At 36.2% G+C, this 20,968-nt stretch overlaps 1 protein-coding gene and 1 non-coding gene across 4 annotated transcripts in view; both read right to left on the bottom strand.

The window, feature by feature from the left end:
* Positions 1 to 20,968, bottom strand: part of HPDL (4-hydroxyphenylpyruvate dioxygenase like) — a 155,479-nt gene that overhangs the window by 111,046 nt on the left and 23,465 nt on the right. The window contains exon 1 of one of the 3 annotated variants that reach the window (XM_053693566.1): positions 6,566 to 6,738. The exons of the other annotated variants lie outside the window; for them this stretch is intronic. The gene's annotated coding sequence lies outside the window, so the exon portion shown is untranslated. Of the gene's footprint in view, positions 1 to 6,565; positions 6,739 to 20,968 lie in introns of those variants that run through there. 3 annotated transcript variants of the gene reach the window in all.
* On the bottom strand, positions 15,118 to 15,233 carry LOC128641467 (U5 spliceosomal RNA). Its single transcript, XR_008399499.1, has one exon. It is a non-coding gene; the product is annotated as a U5 spliceosomal RNA (small nuclear RNA).

Below are 20,968 nucleotides of genomic sequence, written 5' to 3'. Positions count from 1 at the left end.
TCAACTGGGGTTTTCCCTGCAGAGAAACTTTTTAAAACGTCATAAATTTCACACATATTAAAATCTCTAGTTAAAAACTGTTGATCTTCTGTCCCCAGCACATTTGTTAAAACACCCAAGGCATCATTTAAAAGGAACTGATCTACACATTTAACATTAAAAAGGTCTTGATAAAAGGCACAAGCAGAATTTAAAATGCCCTGAGTGTAGGTCTGACCCTCCATATCTAAAATTAGTCCTTTAGTTTCCGCCACTTGTTTAAAAAAGAATTTAGAGCACTTCTCATCTTCCTCCAGACGTTTAACACGGGTATTAAAAATAATCTCTTTACCTTTCAAATCTAAAAACCTTCTAATATCAGCTTTAAGGTTAAAAATAATGTTATCAACACCAGAAACACCAGAAACACCAGCTTCCCTGAACTTATTAAAGGTCTGCAACCTGACATTCAAGTCTTTAACCCCTTAACGACCGAGGACGTGCAGGGTACGTCCTCAGAAAAAAGGCAGTTAATGCCTGAGAACGTACCCTGCACGTCCTCGGTTTGGAAAGCAGCTGGAAGCGATCCTGATCACTTCCAGCTGCTTTCCGGTTATTGCAGGATGCCTCGATATCGAGGCATCCTGCAATAACAATTTTTGCCCCTCCGGTGCAGAGATAGCCACTCTGTGGCCCTCTCTGCACCGGACATCGATGGCCGCATTCGTTGGTGGGTGGGAGCGTAAATGGGAGGTGGGTGGGCGGCCATCGATGGCTTCTTAGTCAGAGAGGGGGGCGGGATCGGGGGCGGGATCGCCGGGGGCGCGCACAGGCGTGCACAGGGGGCGGCGGGAGGGCGCGTGCACGGGGAGGGAGCGGGTGGGAACCGCTTACACTACAGAAAATTGTACATATTTTTGTACAATATAATAAAAATAAAACGTAATGGAAGGGATCTGGGAGGGGGTGGGGGATTGATCTGGGGGGGGGGGGGGAGCTACACTACAGAAAAAACTGAAATAAATGAAAAAAAAACCATTTTTATATGCAAACTGGGTACTGACAGCTGCCAGTACCCAAGATGGCCCCCAATAAGGCAGTGGGGGGGGGGGGGTAGAGAGCTGTTTTGGGGGGGATCAGAGAGGTTGGGGGCTAAGGGGGGATCCTACATAGCAGCATATGTAAATATGCTTAAAAAAAAAAAAAAAAGTAAAAAAAAAAACCTTTTATTTTAGTACTGGCAGACTTTCTGCCAGTACTTAAGATGGCGGGGACAATTGTGGGGTGGGGGAGGGAAGAGAGCTCTATGGGAGGGATCAGGGGGTCTGATGTGTCAGGTGGGAAGCTGATCTCTACACTAAAGCTAAAATTAACCCTGCAAGCTCCCTACAAGCTACCTAATTAACCCCTTCACTGCTGGGCATAATTCACGTTTTGTGCGCAGTGGCATTTAGCGGCCTTTTAATTACCAAAAAGCAACACCAAAGCCATATATGTCTGCTATTTCTGAACAAAGGGGATCCCAGAGAATCATTTACAACCATTTGTACCATAATTGCACAAGTTGTTTCTAAATAATTTCAGTGAGAAACCTAAAGTTTGTGAAAAAGTTGACTATTTTTTTTAATTTAATCGTATTTGGCGGTGAAATGGTGGCCTGAAATATACCAAAATGGGCCTAGATCAATACTTGGGGTTGTCTACTACACTACACTAAAGCTAAAATTAACCCTACAAGCTCCCTACAAGTTCCCTAATTAACCCCTGCACTGCTGAGCATAATACACTTGTGGTGTGCAGCAGCATTTAGCGGACTTCTAATTACTTAAAAACAACGCCAAAGCGATATATGTCTGCTATTTCTGAACAAAGGGGATCCCAGAGAAGCATTTACAACCATTTGTGCCATAATTGCACAAAATGTTTGTTAATGATTTCAGTGAGAAACCTAAAATTTGGAAAAATTTTACTTTTTTTTTTATTTGATCGCATTTGGCGGTGAAATGGTGGCATGAAATATACCAAAATGGGCCTAGATCAATACTTTGGGATGTCTTCTAAAAAAATATATATACATGTCAAGGGATATTCAGGGATTCCTGAAAGATATCATTGTTCCAATGTAACTAGCGCTAATTTTGAAAAAAAGTGGTTTGGAAATAGCAAAGTGCTACTTATATTTATGGCCCTATAACTTGCAAAAAAAGCAAAGAACATGTAAACATTGGGTATTTATAAACTCTGGACAAAATTTAGAAACTATTTAGCATGGGTGTTTTTTGGTGGTTGTAGATGTGTAACAGATTTTGGGGGTCAAAGTTAGAAAAAGTGTGTTTTTTTCAATTTTTTCCTCATATTTTATAATTTTTTTTATAGTAAATTATAAGATATGATGAAAATAATGGTATCTTTAGAAAGTCCATTTAATGGCGAGAAAAACGGTATATAATATGTGTGGGTACAGTAAATGAGTAAGAGGAAAATTACAGCTAAACACAAAGACCGCAAAAATGTAAAAATAGCCTTGGTCCCAAACGGACAGAAAATGGAAAAGTGCTGTGGTCATTAAGGGGTTAAAACAATTCTTTCTTTCTTTAGCTTTTCTCTTGCCAACTCTAATAAAAAAGTTCTTAATTTTGGGCTTAACATCTTCCCACCAGTCTAAAAAGGATTGCTGGGGATATTTTAGCTTACGCCATCTGTTGTATAAAATGGTAAATTCATTTTTAACTTGCTCATCTTCTAACAATAGAGTATTGAGCTTCCAGGGGCTTTTTTTAACTTTAGGTTCACCCTTTAAACCCAATACAACTTTTAAAAGCCCATGATCAGAAATAATGTTATTTTCAACTATTGCATGCATTAGATTAAAATCACTTGAAGCAAAGAACTAACCTGACCATTGGACCATGTTTATCCAGGGTCAGAGGGATGCAGTTTTCTAAAAACATCATGTATTTTAAAATCAACAATAAAATTATTAAGTTGGCAAGAGAATTTGACAGGCTTACGGTTAAAACTACCACCTTGCCTACCCTCTCCCTCCATAACACAAATAAAATCTCCTACAACAAGTAAGGGAGAGGAGCCAGGGGAAGACAAATGTCCTTTAGCAGTTCACTTCTTTCTTTACCATTCGGGGAAGCATAAAGTAAAAAAAAAAATATTTCATGATTTAAATAGGGCATGTAATTTTAAACAACTTTCCAATTTACTTTTATTACCAATTTTGCTTTGTTCTCTTTGTATTCTTAATTGAAAGCTAAATCTAGGAGGTTCATGTGCTAATTTCTTAGACTTTGAAGACTGCCTCTAATCTGAAAGCAATTTGACAGTTTTTCACCACTAGAGGGCATTAGTTCATGTGTTTCTTATAGATAACATTGAGCTCAGGAACGTGAAGCTCCTAGGCGTCAGCACTGATTGGCTAAAAATGCAAGTCTGTCAAAAGAACGAAGGGGGCTGAAGAAAGAAGGGGGCAGTTTGCAGAGGCATAGATACAAGGTAATCACAGAGGTAAAAAGTATATTATTATAACTGTGTTGGTTATGCAAAATTGTGGAATGGGTAATAAAGGGATTATCTACCTTTTTAAACAACAAAAATTCTGGTGTTTACTGTCCCTTTAAACGAAGGTTAAAACCATTAAAATTAATGTCTGCTAAAAGTGCCCTTCCAGGCACAATCTCGGTCACGGAGCGATTGTCCACAAAACGTCCTTTAAAAAGAATTCCCACTCCAGCTGATCTGCAGTCATTGGAACCTGACCAAATGAAAGGGCCTGCAGTCCAATCGCTCTTTAAATGTTTATATCCTAGATCATGGTCAATACCACACTCCTGCAAAAAGAAAATGTCAAACTGCAAAGTCATTAAATAGCCAAACAAAGCGGCCCTTCTGATGGGGCCCTTTAAACTCCTCACATTAAAGGGACAGTCAAGTCCAAAAAAAACTTTCATTTTTCAAATAGGCCATGTAATTTTAAACAACTTTCCAATTTACTTTTATCAACAATTTTGCTTTGTTCTCTTGGTATTCTAGTTGAAAGCAAACCTAGGGAGGCACATATGATAATTTCTAAGCCCTTGAAGGCCGCCTCTATTTTATTTACTTTTCACAGCAAGGGAGAGCAAGCTCATGTAGGCCATATAGATAGCATTTTGACCACACTTGTGGCTAGTGGCAAACACTGCACTAATTGGCTAAAATGTAAGTCATCAGATAATAACTAAAAGTCATGTGATTAGGGGCGGTCAGAAGATGCTTAGATATAAGTTAGTCACAGAAGTAAAAAGTGTATTAATATAACAGTGTTGGTTTTGCAAAACTGGGGAATGGGTAATAAAGGGATTATCTATCTTTTTAAACAACAAAAATTCTGGTGTTGACTGTCCCTTTAAGGGAAGCGACTTTACGATCTGGCATAAGGAGGTTCTTAGGATAACCCGGTTAAGGCCCCAAAGTCAGATTGCGAACCAGAGTCTACTCCTATTAAACTGTCCATATCTTCAGATGAGGAGAAAGACAGCTGAGTCACATCCAAGTCTAATACAGATCTTCCAGCCCCATCACTGGTGCCAGAGACTTGGCGCTTAAAGGGACAGTATACACTCATTTTCATATAACTGCATGTAATAGACACCACTATAAAGAATAAGATGCACAGATACTGATATAAAAATCCAGTATAAAATGGTTTTAAAACTTACTTAGAAGCTGCCAGTTTAGCTCTGTTGAAAAGGTATTTGGAAAGCCCACTGCAAGTGGGAAATAAGACACTCCCCCCTCCCCCTTCATTTGCATATAAAAAAGACTCTTTACATAAACAGGAGCAAGCTGGAGAAGGTATCTGACGGTATTCTCATACAACTTTGGGGCTTGGTTAGGAGTCTGAAAATCAGAGCAATGTTATTTAAAAATAAGCAAAATTATACATTTAAAAAAAAAAAAAAAAAAACTTTATGCGCTATATAATTAGATCATCTACAAAACATTTCTGCTAAGAAAAAATGAGTGTATAATGTCCCTTTAACATTAGGCCCAGAAACATCACCATCCACCTCTGCCATCTCCTGAACAGGAGCATAGCAAACATTTTCTCCTCTGCAAAGACCCCAAGATCCACATCTGAAACCACTGACTCCACAGATACACCTTTCTCAAAAACAGAGGAATTTTCACACTAGTAGTGATGTCCAGTTCATGAACGAATCGTTCATTTGAACTGGATCTTTTCAGTGAACTGTATGAATCAGTTCACCAGACTGAACTGATTCGTTTCAAACAGTTCACTTCCTGAGTCTGCAGCAGCACTGGTAATATGATCCTAGAGTGTGTACTGCTTCTGCTAACTCCTCCTTTGCAATGAATCAGACAGCCTCACTCTAGGATCATATTACCAGTACTGTTACTGATTCAAGAAGTGAACTGTTTGCAAACGAATCAGTGTACTGTTAACTCCTTTGCAATGAATCATTCAGTTAACAGTACACTGATTCAAAGATACCCCTAACTGCACCTAAATTAACCCTTACAAAAGTAGCAGGTCTCAACCTTATATTTATAAACCAAAACTCTGTATGGCTTATAAATAAATATAAGGTTGAGACCTGCTGCTTCTGTAAGGGTTAATTTAAGGTGCAGTTAGGGGTATATTTGAATCAGTGTACTGTTAACTGAACGAATCATTGCAAAGGAGTTAGTTAACAGTACACTGATTTACAGAAGCAGCAGGTCTCAACCTTATATTTATTTATAAGCCATACAGAATTTGGGGCTCTTTTGTCACTTTTATTAAAGTTAATGAGAAGTCTTTTATTAGATATGCATATCTTAGGAAAATACATACAACACAGTACATAGAACAGAGTATACAGCATGCTCTGTTCTATGTACTGTGTTGTTTGTATCTGTGAAGGAGCCGATTCTGCGTGTGAGGACTCAGGAGGAGCTGAACTGTTAAGACACTGACTCAGGAATCAAGATTCAAGCATCGGATCAGCAGGCAGAGAGTCTGCAGTAAGAGAATCTGCAGCTCTGTATCACGTGCTCAAGTTCAGTTAAACGAACTGTCCGAAATGAACAGATTCATCAAAATGAACCCAACTTCCCATCACTACACACTAGGAACATGCTACACAATCTAAAGAGAAACCAGGTTTAACAAAAAGTAAACAACTTCAACTTAAAAGGGGATTAGTTGAAATCCTTTAAATATAAGAGAGAGGAAAACAATGATTGTATTATTTAAACTGTTTATTACTATAGTATTTAGGTATGGAAATTGTAACAATAAATAAAAACATAAAATCCCAAGAGATTGAATAATTATTTAAAAAGTCAATATATTTCAATGATTGTTACAGCAAGGCACACAGAATTATGGGTATGCAAATGAGACAGTTTAGTTGTGATTAGCCTTGTGGTGAGTACTAGCTTTACTGAAGCGTTGTCAGTCTTGCGCATGCGTACTGGGCATCCTACAAACTAATGCTAATAAACCTTATTACCTCATTAACTTTGTGCATTATTGTTACAGTTTATTAATGTTTACAAAGATTTGTTACTGAACTGCAAAACCATTTACCTGATATCTTATTAGGCAAATTCTTGTTCTTTCATTGTTTGTTTTTGTTCTTATTGGAGAGGTATTAGGCAACAAGCTCAGTACTAGCACATCTGCCAGTTGGATGGTAAAATGTCAGGATATATTTTGTTCCTAGCTGATTGCATGAAGTTTATTCATTAAAGCTGATTAATCTCTCTGGTTTCAGTGCTGGGAAACTGCATTGTAATATTCAGCAGCAGCAGTTTTTGTTGTCACTTGCTCGTGTTGGGAGTGTCCAGCAGGGGGCGACAAAACAACTTGCTTCTATTCTGAAATAGAAGTAACAAGTTTCTAACGTAGTATAAATTCTTATTTAGAAACTAATGTTCTTCACTTTCTCTGGAAACAAATAAATAAAGAGATAAAGAATATAACTAAAGGAAACTATATAACCATTATAAAAAGAGTAAGGAGCCCCAGTAATATGAAACTGCACATCTCTCCCAATACTATTAAATGCTGAGGTAAAATAATATAATAACATTGTAACTAATTGTTACTTTTGCTTTAACTCAAATTTACTATGTGATAAACATCCAAGAAATGTTCTATGATGGTTACAGTTGCCTGTAGTATAGATATTAGTTTGTTACGTTTTACTGTTATTTATGCTATTTTACAACTCTATACTAGGAAGAGCATCAGAAAATGAATTTATTCTTTTGGTTGTTCCTCTCCACAAAAATTTTCAGTAAAAGGCACACAGAAAAACACATTATTTTATTTTTTTTTATCTACAAAGAAACATGAGTGTTAAACATTAAGGGAAGGGGGGGGGGATCTAAGGTACAAAAAGTGCAAACCTGTTTCAGATAAGAGAGAGAAAAACTCTGTCTATATAATTACAGAATAACTTATTAGTAAATGATTCTTTTCTTTACAAGGATGAGTGAGATATATTATTTACTGCACAACAGATTCACCAGGAACCTCTCAAGCTTTGTTAGTTTTGTCATTTCAGCCTCACGTTATTTTATGCTGCTGATTTTCTGTGGTACTTTAGTAACAATCTTGTTTATTTTATCAGCTCACATCTCATTAGCTTTGTTCATTATTCAAATAATTTATTAGTGTTTGTAACTGTGCTACTGAGCTGCAAAACTATTTACCTAATATCTCATAGAGTAACATTGTAGGTAACACTGTTACTCAATTAACAATTCAGTTGAATTATGAGCTGTAACTGGCTAGAAATACAAAAATACATTTTATAAAGAGGCAAATCTGGAAAAAGATCGCCAGTAACCAATAATCTCGTTCTATCATTTTAAAATAAAATGTAGCTCTGCACTAGTGATGTCCAGTTCATGAACTAATCGATCTTTTGAACTGGATCTTTTCACTGAACTGATTCATTAGAAACAGTTCACTTCCTGAGTCTGCAGCAGCACTGGGGATCCTAGAGTGAGTTCTGCCTCTGCTAACTCTTCCTTTGCAAAGAATCACTCAGCAGAATCAGAACTCCTCACTCTAGGATCATATTACCAGTGCTGCTACTGACTCAAGAAGTGAACTATTTCAAAGGAATCAGTGTACTGTTAACTCCTTTGCAATGAATCATTTAGATAACAGTACACTGATTCAAATATCAGGTCACATCAGTTCTCAACAGACCTCTGCATGTACCCCTAACTGTCCCTTAAATTAACCCTTACTCTCCCTTACAATAAATATGCCATTAATAATTAATACAATTACTTAACCCTAAAGACCCCTGTTAAGTGCCCCTAAATTAACCACAACTATTGCTTTGGAGCTATATAATAATAGTTAATATGTTAATCTAAATGTTTTATAATACCTATTAGGTAAATAACGTTTTTATGGGGATCACTATAACAGGTTACAAGCCTCACAGCCGTCCCGCAAATTGCGATCTCCCCACAGATACCTCTGCATTTCTAAGGGACAGTACACATGTCAACTTGTACCCCCTGTTAGCTGCACTTTTAACTGTGGGACTGTCACTGAATTAGCCTCTGTCAAATATTAGACAAACACAACATATTACATAAAACAGAGTATGCTGAAGGTCGTGAGACCCACACAGCATGCGGCATACTCTGCTCTATGTACTGTGCTGTTTGTATTGCCAGACAGTGACTCACAAATCGGACCCCAGAGCATCTGTAACAGAAGAATTTGCGGCTCTGCCCCTTAGGGATCACGTGCCAAAAAGTGAACTGATGAATCGGTTCATGAACCGATTCAGTTAAAGGGACACTGAACCCACATTTTTTCTTTTGTGATTCAGATAGAGCATGCAATTTTAAGCAACTTTCTAATTTACTCCTATTATCATTTTTTATTCGTTCTCTTGCTATCTTTATTTGAAAATGAAGGCATCTAAGATTTTTTTGGGGTTTAGAACTATGGACAGCACTTTTTTATTGGTGGATGAATTTATCCACCAAGCAGCAAGGACAACCCAGGTTGTTCACCAAAAATGGGCCGGTATCTAAACTATAATAGGAATAAATTAGAAAGTTGCTTAAAATGTCATGTTCTATCTGAATCATGAAAGAAAAAAATTGGGTAGTGTCCCTTTAAGCAAACTTCCCATCTCTACTCTGCACGTGAAAAAGCCTCATACAATTAGTATTAAGTCATGGTTGTTCTTCTTCACAATAGTTTAAGGAGAAAAAGCAAACACTTTATTCAAAAAGTTCTAACCATTTTAACATAAAAGAGAGAAAGACATTGACTGCATTATTTAAATATAAGTATTACTAAGTATTTAATTATGAAAATTGTAAAAAAAAAAAAAAAAATTCTAAGAGATACAATTATTTATTTAAAATGTCAACATATTTGTATGATTGTTACAGCAAGGAGCATGGAATTATGGGTATGCAAATGAGAGTAGTCTAGCTGTGATTAGCCTTGTGGTGAGTACTAGCTTTACTGAAGCGTTGTCAGTCTTGCGCATGCGTACTGGGCATCCTACAAACTAATGCTAATAAACCTTATTACCTCATTACCTTGGTGCCCAATTTCTACAGTTTATTAATGTATACAAACATTTGCCACTGAACTGCAAAACCATTTACCTGATGTCTTATTAGGCAAATTCTTGTTCTTTCATTGCTGGTGTTTGTTCCTCTCTGAGAGTTATTGGACAACTTGCTCAGTACTAGTAAATCTGTTAGTTAGAGGAGAAAATGTCAGGATATCTTTTACCAAACTCTATTGATTGGATCTGAAAACAATTGTCCCCTCTAAACAGTTATAAAGGCTGTCAGAAATATATTTTTATTGTTACATATCAGATACAACGTTGTAAGTGATACATTAAATCCAGATTCACTTTTACCCAAATAACTTACTATTCATAGTAGTACTAGAATCGGTTTCATATTCTTTTTCCCCCCCCAGGGTTTCCCTAAATCCTCCTCCAGCATCTCCAGCACTGAATTGTAACTGCACTCTCAGCTTCATATTAGGTTAATTTGCATAACCATGATGCATTGCAATGTTTATTTAAAAAGAAAAGGTACTTATTTGTATACTATTTGTTTTAACATTCACACTTATTTACATGTTGCACATAATGATATTATTTTCCTACTGTATTTACATAAAAGCTAGTCAATATGAAGTTTCTTACTCCTCACTCTCAGTACAAAAGCTCCTGCTAACACCTAGGATAGATCCTTGAGCAGTTACAATTTAGAAAAAATGGATCGTGGACTCTCATTAAATTAAATAATTTTTGGATGCCTGCTACTCATGTAGTAGGCTGATAATGAAGTTAAAAACAGATTAAAATCTAATCTTAAAGGGACAGTATACTGTAAAATAGTTTTTCACTTAATGTGTTTACAATTGCTTTTTTTACCAACTGCAGAGTAAAAAATGTACGAAAATTAGCTTTTTAATGTTTATTTCTGTATATTAAAGCTCTGATTTTGTATTTTGAAGCCACAGCCTAATAAAATAGGTTGAGCTTGTAGGTATAATCAGATCTCATTACTGTATCACATTGTGCACATATACCTGCTTCTTTATCTTATATCTGTCCTTAAAACAATCACCAATACTTTGAGAGAACAATGGAAAATCAACATTTTATTACCTTATCTCTGCTTTATCACACTGGGAGTGTAATTTCTTCTGCTGGCTGTGTTTACAAAGCTTATCTATAGCTGGTACGCGCGGCCACAAACTTTCAGAATAGGTGGGGATACCACATGCTAAATTAACAATTTCAAATGCCAATATAAGGGTAAAGGAGCTACTTGTAAACAATTTAATACACTCCAGCAGGTAAAGTGGATCATTGGGAACAAAATAAAGGGGAGAAAATTTTTGAGTAAACTGTCCCTTTAAATTAAAAGATGATATATATTTAATTTTGGGCACATGGGAGTTTTTGAATCTGCTGGAGATTAGAAAATTAGCATTATTTTATCATTTGACTTCTCATCTCCTGTACAGAACCATCTGGTGTCTTTACATTATTTTTAGCTGCTAATTACATGTGGTGATTTAGTAACATTCTTGTATATTCTATCAGGACACATATTATTACCTCATTATTTCTGTTCCCTATTTATACATTTAACCTTTTAACGCCGTTATGCCGTTCTATTCCGTCATAATTACACTGGGCTTTAAAGCCGTTATGACGGAATAGAACGTCATAACAAACGGCTGTCCTGAAGCCTTCTGTGCTTCAAGGACTTGATCGCGGTCTGGAGGGCGTTCCTAGGGTTGTAGGGACGCCCTCCAGATGCGATCCAATAATTGAAATCTCGCAATCGTATGCACGATCACGTAGTTTCAATTTGTCTACATCGGAACAGGTGTTCCGATGTAGGCACTTTCACCCTGTCACTAAAGGGTTAAAGGGACCGTCTACACAAAAATTGTTATTGTTTAAAAAGATAGAAAACATAATTTAGGTAAGAACTTACCTGATAAATGCATTTCTTTCATGGTGGCGAAAGTCCACGATTTGTTACATATGGGATATACTTTCCCACCTGGATGAGGCAAAGTTTCCCAAACCTCAAAGCCTATAAATATCCCACCTACCTCACTCATATCTCAGCTTAACCCTTTGAGTGCTAAGCACTTTCCCACCTGGGTGCTAAGTTGTTTTTAAGGGCTTTTTTATTTTTGAATTATTTTTTTTTAACTTTTTTTTTTCAGATCCCGAATACTTACACTGTTGGAAAGGTTAGGTGATTACCTTTCCAACGGTGGGTCTTGGGGGTCTGTAGCTGCTTAGATGCCTGAGATACAGGATTCTAAGCAGCATGCCCCCTGCTCCTATACTTAACATTGTGAATTTGAAATAAAGTTGCGTGGTCACGTAATCACACGTGACATCACTGCGCATAACGTGAAGTCCCGGTGATGCCTGTCACTATGCAGGCCCGATCGCCAGGGTAGGAGCCCCCAGATCTCCCTCAAGTTGGGAGAGTGCTAGCGACGACTCTGAGCCATCGTAAGCACTCAAGGGGTTAACGTATAGCCAAGAAGTGAGGCATAGAAAAGGAGTAAGAAAAAGCCATAAAAAAAAAAGGAACAGGAAAAAGATGTGCTTTGTTAAAAACAAACTATAATAGGGAGAGGACCTCATGGACTCTCACCACCATTAAAGAAATGAATTTATCAGGTAAGTTCTTACATAAATTACGTTTTCTTTCATATAGGTGGTGAGAGTCCACGATTTGTTACATATGGGATATAATACCCAAGATGTGGAAGACCACAAGTAACAAAATAAAAAGGGAGAGATAAAATATAAACAGCTTTTTTTTTTGCTGAAAAATAATATCCAAATTAAAGTTCTGAAGAGGTAAAAACATCAAAATGGTAACATTTGGTAAAAGTTTGCAAAGAAGACCAAGTGGATGCTTTGCAGATTTGATCAACTGAAGCCTCAATCAACAAGATGTGGCAACTGATCTCATAGAATGAGCAGTAATTCTCTGAGGTAGCGACTGACCCAAATAAGCTTTGTGAATCAGAAGTTTTAGTTACCAATACCAAGGGGTAGTGTATTAGCGCTAATCTGTAAGACCTATATAGAAAACACACAAATAAAAAGGGATATCTCCTTAAATACCTATAGACTAAGAGGGTAATTTAACTTAAATCTGTTTTTAGATATAAGAAAAGATTATTGTGGCGGCATCCAGCGGCTGAATCTATATAGGTTTAACTGAGATAACCAATAAATGGTATTCTAAAGGATTATATTAATCCTTATCTTAGATTGGCTGGTGGGAAAAATATATATATTATAGGCTCAAATGGGGTCTGAATAATGATTATTATGGAATGGACCTGGATACGATTGGGATAATGGTGCCCAAAATATACAAGGTAAGGATCATCTGACCTCTTATATCAAATGCTATGAATGAGTGATAAAACAGGGAGGAGTTTATATAATAACCTATCTAATAAAAGTATCATATATACTCAATGCTAGTTTAGTAAAAAAAATATTTTTATATATATTTATATTTTATATTCTGTATTAAAATAAAAGTTTATACACACATCAATAAAAAATTACAATATGCACATGCACAATAAAAAACAATGTTGCAGTTAGCCGCAATACCCTTTTCTCATTCGGGGTAACTTTATTAATTCAATCTGAGAGTCCAACAGATGAAAAGGGAAAATGTCTTTCTCCGATTTTCCTGAAAGGTAAACAAAGAAGGACATGGAATCCTTGTCAGATGTATGGCAAAGTTTTTAACAAGGTGTCTTTATTTACTTACACCATAACCTTGGTGCTGATAGATGAGTATAGGGAATAGGTATGTGATGAAATGTAAACGTGTACTATATGATATTGATGGTCAGTTGGTCCAAAAAATACAAAAGTTTTTGAATCCTTTAATTCAATAAGCAGAGTATTACCGTTTTTTTGGCAGGTTATTGGAGGAGCATAATCATGTGAGCCGCTCCCCAAATATTCTTATAGACGGTCACGATATCTAGTGGGCAGCCTCTGACAAAGTAGGGAGTTCCCCTACAAAACGTGTTAGGCCACGCCCACCATCTATGCATCACTCGCTCACAGCTGATCTCTTAGCCGGCTGAACTTCACTGAGCGACTGTGAGTTGGTTTGTGGCGATACACACTGGAAAGTGTTTTACCTATTGCTATCTTATATTGGACACTGTGAATCTACACCACGCTTTGGAGTTGCCCAGCTGGATCAATAAGACTCTTGGATCCTTGGAGACACCTCTGGGACACTGTGGTAGAGCTGTGAGATTCCTAATGTGTACCTATTTGTGCTTATATCATACATCATAATTGTTTGAGGTTTGTATGTGTGAGTGTGCATTTGTCATTACTACAATAAATTCCTACAAGTTTTAACCTACTACGCTTATAGGAGTGTGCTCCCCTGTTCCTTTTTTTCATATTTGGATGATTGTTAAAGCAAGATGCACAGAATTATGGGTATACAAATAAGAATAGTCTAGCTGTGATTAGCCTTGTGGTGAGTGCTAGCTTCAACGAAACGTTGTCAGTCTTGCGCATGCGTACTGGGCATCCTACAAACTAATGGTAACAAACCTTTTTACCTCATTAAAGTGTCAGTAAACCTTAAAAATAATGTTATATAATTCTGCACATAGTGCAGAATTATATAACATTATATTAGCGCAATCTTTATAAAACAAAATTTCCCCTTTGAATTTTTTAAAAAACCTGCTGTTTTACAGACCCGCTCTCTGTGATCTGCTGAGCGGGTCTGTTTTTTTTCAAACAGTGCATCGGGCCAGCTGTATAGTCACAGCCCGGCCCGACCGCGCCATAGCACTAAGTGCAGCTCGCTCCTGCTCTGTCAGACAGCAGGGGGCGACAAAACAACTTGCTTCTATTATGATATAGAAGTAACAAGTTTCTAACGTGGTATAAATTCTTATTTAGAAACTAATGTTCTTCACTTTCTCAGGAAACAAATAAATAAAGAGATAAAGAATATAACTAAAGGAAACTATATAACCATTATAAAAAGAGAGTAAGGAGCCCCAGTAATATGAAACTACACATCTCTCCCAATACTATTAACCTCTTAAGGACATAAGACGGAATTTTTCCGTCATAAAACAATTGAGCAAACTGAAAGTTGTGTCCTTAAAGGGTTAAATGCTGAGGTAAAATAATATAATAACATTGTAACTAATTGTTTCTTTTGCTATTACTCCTCTTATCAATTTCTCTTTGTTCTCTTGCTATATTTAGTTGCAGAGCAAGACTGTAAGCTTAGGAGCCAACCCGTAATACAGTATTTATTTTCTGTTGATACCAGCACTAGGTTTGCTTTAGCTTGTATAGATCATTTGAGGATCGGTGAATCTAGAAAGACCCATTAGTAAATCTGCTCTGTGTAATAAACTAGATCACTTGTGTGGTCAGTGAGTATACAGCACTCTCTCATGATAGCAACACTCTAATAGCAAAACCATATTTACACCAGAAACCTAACTGATTACACTCTCTATATTATTGTATGAATTCCCATTCTACTTTATTTTAATGATAATGTAGCTATGAATGTGACAAATCCTCAACAAATTCTATTAGTCTTATAATTGTTCCTCTCCACAGAAATCCTTAATAAAGAGTAAAAGATTTAATAAATCTGGAGAGAAACGCGAGCATGTAAAGGAAATTAGTAAAATTAGAAGGGGAGATTAGTGCAGACAGATCAGAGACAAAACTTGGTGTCATTTAAAAACATATATATATAAAACTATCCATGTATGGGAAATTGTAAAAAAAAAAAAAAAATTGGCGCTTGCTGCTGGCTCATTACAGGGAGTTCGGCAAGGGGCTGTCTAGCTGAAACATTTTCTAAGGAAAAAAATAATAATATTTAAACTACCTTTAATGTAGTCCCTAAATATGATTGTACTGAATTGCATGACCCTTTAATGCTATCACTATATTAACCTCAGTAAACAAAAAATCCTCACCCTCAGCTTGTTAGTGTCTGCAGGGAACCAGCTCAGTAACTTTACAGAACATTCTTCAGTATCTCCACTAGGAGAAGGCAAAGAACACCCCTTTTTATTAAAGGAATTTTTGTAAGCCGGCGATGTAAAGTGGGCTTTGTATTGAGTACAAAAGTAGAATAGACATTTACTCATGCAATACATTGCAAATAAACTGGTGTAATGGAAATAAACATGGTTATACAAAGTTATTGTGTAAGCACTGATAATGATCCAATAGAAACAAAAAAAATATTTTTTTCAATGGTCCCTTTAGTTTGCTTTGTCACTCAACAAATTATTTCAGGCTGTCTTCAGGTCACAAGTTAAATGCTTTAACCACAGTATTTTGTGTCCCTATTTACAACAGGGCAGTTACAAAGCTGAGTAACAAATATATCACAGATCTGTATTGTGACGCTTCTTGCAGTGCTTATTATATACAGTATGTAAACTTAAAGGGACGGTCAACTCTAAATGTTTTATTGTTTTAAAAGATAGTTAATCCCTTAATTACCCATTCCCCAGTGTTCAGATCAGAGCAAATGTAAATAATAATAATAATTTGATAATTGAAATTAATTGGAAAGCTGTTTATAATGACAAGTTCTACCTGAGTCATGATCATGTGATGTGAGATGTTATTTAGCTCTATAACCTGTGAAATGAGTTCTCTGTGCAAGTGGGATCTGTTATTACTGAACATTATGCAGCTCAGTAAATGCTGCAGTAATGGGATCTGACTGATCCCTCCCCTGCAAGACGGACACGAGTGGGGTGAGAGAGTAACAGCCCTTAAAGAGATGTTAGTGAATCTATCCCAGCAAATCACTTCCAGTTCCTCAAAAAGCACAACAGCAACAATGGGATTTGTATTTGCATACCCACAATGCTTTGCAAAACTATTGCAGCGTTTTTATCTTTTTAGTGATTCATGAGCGTTATTGGTTCTGTATTAAAACTGTAAAATATCATTAGTAGAAGAATGAAGGGACATGAAAACCACAATTTTTTTTAATGATTTAATTTAATTACATATTATTATATTTTGTCTCTATCCTAACTTGTTTTATGTCCCTTTAACAGCCTATAGGGGAGTTGTAATTGCTGAGGTGCTCTGGGGTTTCATCTAATATAGTATTTATTTCCTCTTGATACCAGCACTAGATTTGCTTTTTATTGTATTTATCATATGAGGATCAGTGAATCTAGAAAGACCCATTAGTAAATCTGCTCTGTGTAATAAACTAGATCACTTGTGTGGTCAGTGAGTATACAGCACTCTCTCATGATAGCAACACTCTAATAGCAAAACCATATTTACACCAGAAACCTAACTGCTTACACTCTCTATATTATTGTATGAATTCTCATTATACTTTATTTTAATGATAATGTAGCTATGAATGTTACAAATTCTATTAGTCTGATAATTGTTCCTCTCCACAGAAATAATTAATAAAGAGTAAAAGATTTAATAAATCTGGAGAGAAATTTAAGCATGTAAAGGAAATTAGTAAAATTAGAAGGAGAGATTAGTGCAGACAGATCAGAGAGACAAAACTTGGTGTCATTTAAAAAATATATATATATATATAAAACTATCCATGTATGGGAAATTGTAAAAAAAAAATTGGTGCTTGCTGCTGCCTCATTACAGGGAGTTCAGCAAGGGGCTGTCTAGCTGAAAATTTTTATAAGGAAAAAAAATATATATTTAAACTACCTTTAATGTAGTCCCTAAATATGATTGTACTGAATTGCATGACCCTTTAATGCTATCACTATATTAACCTCAGTAAACAAAAAATCCTCACCCTCAGCTTGTTAGTGTCTGCAGGGAACCAGCTCAGTAACTTTACAAAACAGTCTTCAGAATCTCCACTAGGAGGAGGCAAAGAACACCCCTTTTTATTAAAGGAATGTTTTGTAAGCCGGAAATGTAAAGTGGGCTTTGTATTGAGTACAAAAGTAGAATAGACATTTACTCATGCAATACATTGCAAATAAACTGGTGTAATGGAAATAAACATGGTTTTACAAAGTTATTGTGTAAGCACTGATAATGATCCAATAGAAACAAAAAAAAATATTTTTATCAATGATCCCTTTAGTTTGCTTTGTCACTCAACAAATTCTTTCAGGCTGTCTTCAGGTCACAAGTTAAATGCTTTAACCACAGTATATTTTGTGTCCCTATTTACAACAGGGCAGTTACAAAGCTGAGTAACAAATATATCACAGATCTGTATTGTGACGCTTCTTGCAGTGCTTATTATATACAGTATGTAAACTTAAAGGGACGGTCAACTCAAACTGTTTTATTGTTTTAAAAGATAGTTAATCCCTTTATTACCCATTCCCCAGTGTTCAGATCAGAGCAAATGTAAATAATAATAATAATTAGATAATTGAAATTAATTGGAAAGCTGTTTATAATGACAAGTTCTACCTGAGTCATGATCATGTGATGTGAGATGTTATTTAGCTCTATAACCTGTGAAATGAGTTCTCTGTGCAAGTGGGATCTGTTATTACTGAACATTATGCAGCTCAGTAAATGCTGCAGTAATGGGATCTGACTGATCCCTCCCCTGCAAGACGGACACGAGTGGGGTGAGAGAGTAACAGCTCTTAAAGAGATGTTAGTGAATCTATCCCAGCAAATCACTTCCAGTTCCACAAAAAGTAAACAGCAACAATGGGATTTGTATTTGCATACCCACAATGCTTTGCAAAACGATTGCAGCGTTTTTATCTTTTTAGTGATTCATGAGTGTTATTGGTTCAGTATTAAAACTATAAAATATCATTAGTAGAAGAATGAAGGGACACAAAAACCATATTTTTTTTAATGATTTAATTTAAGTACATATTATTATATTTTGTCTCTATCCTAACTTGTTTTATGTCCCTTTAACAGCCTATAGGGGAGTTGTAATTGCTGTGGTGCTCTGGGGTTTCATCTAATACAGTATTTATTTTCTGTTGATACCAGCACTAGATTTGCTTTTTCTTGTATTTATCATTTGAGGATCGGTGAATCTAGAAAGACCCATTAGTAAATCTGCTCTGTGTAATAAACTAGATCACTTGTGTGGTCAGTGAGTATACAGCACTCTCTCATGATAGCGACACTCTAATAGAAAAACCTTATTTACACCAGAAACCTAACTGCTTACACTCTCTATATTATTGTATGAATTCCCATTCTACTTTATTTTAATGATAATGTAGCTATGAATGTTACAAATCCTCAACCAATTATATAAGTCTCATAATTAATAAAGAGTAAAAGATTTAACAAATCTGGAGAGAAACTCGAGCATGTAAAGGAAATTAGTAAAATTAGAAGGGGAGATTAGTGCAGACAGATCAGAGACAAAACTTGGTGTCATTTAAAAAAATATATATATAAAACTATCCATGTATGGGAAATAGTAAAAAAAAGTTGTTAAAGATGCAATTAGTGCTTTATAAACAAACAAATTTAGAGCATTGCTACAACAACGAACATAGAGCTATGGGAATGCAAATGAAAACAGTCTAGCTAAGGCTACAAAAGCCCTTGGTGAGTATAAGCTTTACCGAAGCGTTGTGTGCGCATGCGTACTGAGCATATTATAATAAAAATATCTGCACATGCGTACTGGGAGCTACAATAACTATACTAAGCAAAAACAAACTTAATAGTCATTCTAATACTGCTACATACACAAATGGTTCACATGCTATTTGTACAGCAACATCTGGTGACTACAAAATGATCCACCTTAACCCATGGACCTCTGGAACCACATTAGATATCAGTGATGTACAAGAAGCCCCATCCAACATCAGATCTATGTGACACCTTTCTCCATAAACAAATGAGACATCATTAGTGACAGACAGTGACAACAATCTCAGCAATCACTGGCTCTGTACCAGGCAGAACAACATCAGGAACTGAGACTGGCACCAGAACCATCTCAATAGCAGCGTGCAGATGGCAGTGATACTATAAACAGCACCTAAATGGTTCAGACCACATAGCAGGGGGAAGGTAGCACAATATATACATAAGGTATCCTCACATGCTGTTGTAGTATTATAGTAGGGGGTCAATTTATCAATGGCTTTGCAAGACTTTGAAGCCCTGCAACTGCAGGTTCCCACAAGAGAACCTACAGTCCGTATTTAACAAGCAGCAGTCATCAGCGCTGCTTTTCTAACCTTTCGCCACCTCTAAGGTGGCAAATTTCAATTTCCCATGGTCTCGTCTGACCAGGGAGATTGACAGCTCCTGCCCACGTGTGATTGGCTGTGCGCGGGCACTGGCGGGATTGCAAGTGAGCACAAAATAGCGCTCGTGTGTAATGCTGAATTCCGCCATATATGCGCGTCTGTGCGCCGCAGCTTGATAAATTGACCTATAGATAGGAGCAATTTCAGATCTATCTTTATGAAGACTACTAGGTCTGGTGAAAAACACAGACGTATAATAATTATATTAGTGATTAATTGATGTGTAGTTTATTAATAGAGGCTAATAAGTAGGTGCTTGAGGTTAATACATAGTTAAAGACACTGCTTTGTAAGTCTAGAGGGAAATCAGATAAATTTTGTTTTATGTAATGAATTATGAAGAATGCTAATTTATGGGGACCTTGGAAAATGTTCATAAATTATATATTTCAGAGAACACAAAAAAAGATTAAAACCTAAAATGTGCAAAGCATTTTGGGTGTATAAATGATCATACAGTAGATAAAAAGCATCTAACTGGCTAGGTCAGTGCAGATGCTCAGGGGACTGCAGGGGAAATAATTATTTATTAACAGTCTCCCCAGGTTTACTGGCATATCAGCTTCTACAGTTCATAGCTGATTGCATGAAGATTATTCATTAAAGCTGATTAATCTCTCTGGTTTTAGTGCTGGGAAACTGCATGAATGTGATTATTTTCAGTGATTTGGATCAGATCAAATGATTCAAATCAGGGACAGCCACTAGTGAGTCTGATACACTCAGTACTGAAAGTGTCATCTGCTTTTTAGATTCATAGAGACATTGTGTGCAGCAAGATATCTTTAAATCACACAGTTTAATAGGGAATCAGTGTTGTCAAGAGAAACAAACACTCTCTAACTATAAATATATTTTTATGTATTTCAGTCACAGCTGTTTCCCTATTACACTATCTGATTTTAATTATAATATACATTTCAGATAAATGTATTAATCTGTTTAATACTTTTGAAAATATCACATGAAATGTTTGATATCTAAGCTGTGTGAATGTATTAGATTGCACAATACACAATCATAGACAAATGTGCTTTTTAATTCCCTGCCTAACTCTTTTTGCCAGCACTTAAAGTTCCCTCCATTTAGTCTGATTCCCTCCTGTCCTAATGAGTC

This window comes from Bombina bombina, chromosome 10 (genome assembly GCF_027579735.1).
Source record: "Bombina bombina isolate aBomBom1 chromosome 10, aBomBom1.pri, whole genome shotgun sequence".
In the NCBI taxonomy this organism is placed as follows: Eukaryota; Metazoa; Chordata; class Amphibia; order Anura; family Bombinatoridae; genus Bombina; species Bombina bombina.
The sequence above is the reverse complement of the archived record's forward strand: the minus strand, read 5'-3'. Positions and strand labels throughout refer to the sequence as shown.